General features: G+C 36.6%; 1 pseudogene; it reads right to left on the reverse strand.

Annotated features, from left to right (window-relative positions):
- Positions 1 to 1573, reverse strand: part of LOC107579685 (voltage-dependent L-type calcium channel subunit alpha-1D-like) — a 2814-nt pseudogene extending 1241 nt beyond the window's left edge.
- Positions 1574 to 1868: the final 295 nt, after the last annotated feature.

Below are 1868 nucleotides of genomic sequence, written 5' to 3' on the forward strand. Positions count from 1 at the left end.
ACACACACACACACACACACATACACACATACTGTATATATATATACACATATATAATTAGCACATTTTTGGAAACATATAACTATATACTTATAATATATATTTATAATTAGCTCATTTTTGAGCTGATTTAATATTGCATAAAATGAGCATAAACTGTCATATTTAAATCAGAAAGAAGAAACATCTCAAATAATCTTCTATTTTAATTCCAATAAATCATCCTGTTAGTGTAACATTAGTAACTATGGCTTTAAAAAAATCAAGAGTGAAAAGATGGAGGACAGGCCATACCCAGTAGAGCACATCAGTCCAGCCCTCCATAGTAATGCACTGGAACACAGTAAGCATGGCAAAGAAGATGTTGTCAAAGTTGGTGATGCCTCCATTGGGTCCCTCCCATCCTCCCCGACACACGGTGTTGTTCCCCACGCAGAATCGACCGTTACCAGCAAAAGCACATGGTGTTGGATCATCATCCACCATTAGATCTTTTCACATGAAAGCAAACACAGTTTATTAGGCTTTATATTATTAACAGCAAACAAACTCCCATTTAAAGGAATGGTTCACCAAAAATGAAAATTCTGTCATCATACCCTCATGTTTGCATTTCTCACCTGTTCCTACATAGAAGCAGGTCTTGTGCATCCTGCCTATGAAGAGCTCCAGCCCAATGATGGCGTAAATGATGATGACAAACATGACCAGCAGACCGATGTGGAGCAGAGGCACCATGGCCTTCATGATGGAGTTCAACACAATCTGCAGACCTGCACACATCACAACCTGAATCACAATCACTGCAGATGTGGGAATTAGTCTTAGCCAGCACTGTGTGTACAAATATACAGTCAGAAGAACACATGAACACACACTTACTCGGCACACCGGACACCAGGCGCAAGGGTCGCAGTACTCTGAAAGCTCTCAGCGCTTTGACATCCAGACCTCCTGGTTTACCTGCAGCGTGATGGGCCTCTCCGGGTTTGTGCTCGCCCATCTCAGCTATAACGCTGAAAAGGCTGCAAATGGAGCACAAATTCCTTGTGACCTCTACTGTCAATTAAGTACATCATGTAGCCTTAAACTTTGTCTTCATTAAACCATTTAAATAAAAATAACACAATCAATTAAAAATAAATCAAATTAAAGTCTTTATATAAAGTTGCATATACAGTATATGTCTAACTTTACCACCCAATATATACAGTATATTCATATAAAGCAATATAGACTAAATCTCAACTGCTATATTATCTGCTACATGCAACTATAAGACATGAAGACTTTGCAAACATAAACATTATGATTTTCTGTAAAACTGCTTTGAAACAATGTGTTTTGTGAAAAGCACTATACAAATAAATTTAACGCGACTTAAACTTAACGCGAAAGGATATTTCATGTAACCTCGCACATACCCGACAATGACAATGACAAAATCCAGCAAGTTCCAGCCGCTGCGAATGTAGGCGCTGGGATGCATGACCAGACCGTACGCCAGAATCTTTGTGAATGTTTCGATGGTGAAAATGACCAGAAACACATACTCCACTTGTTCCTAGGAATAATTAAGGTAGTAAGTACAAGAGAATATTTACAGTATCTGACTGAGCTGAAATCAATAGATTTACTACTTTTTCAACTGTTTCTATTTCTTTAAACCGCTATATACTGTATGTATTTCATGTTGTACCAAATAACTGACAAATCCTAAAAAAATCCTAAAGAAATCCTAAAATCAAATATGTGTGCATTTAATATATATTTATATATATATATTAGAGATGCACCAATGTATCAAAGCAATTATTATATATTATATTAAAGGGGTCATATGACGTTGCTAAAAAATAACATTATTT

This window comes from Sinocyclocheilus grahami, unplaced genomic scaffold (genome assembly GCF_001515645.1).
Source record: "Sinocyclocheilus grahami isolate Dianchi unplaced genomic scaffold, SAMN03320097.WGS_v1.1 scaffold19176.1, whole genome shotgun sequence".
Classification (NCBI taxonomy): Eukaryota; Metazoa; Chordata; class Actinopteri; order Cypriniformes; family Cyprinidae; genus Sinocyclocheilus; species Sinocyclocheilus grahami.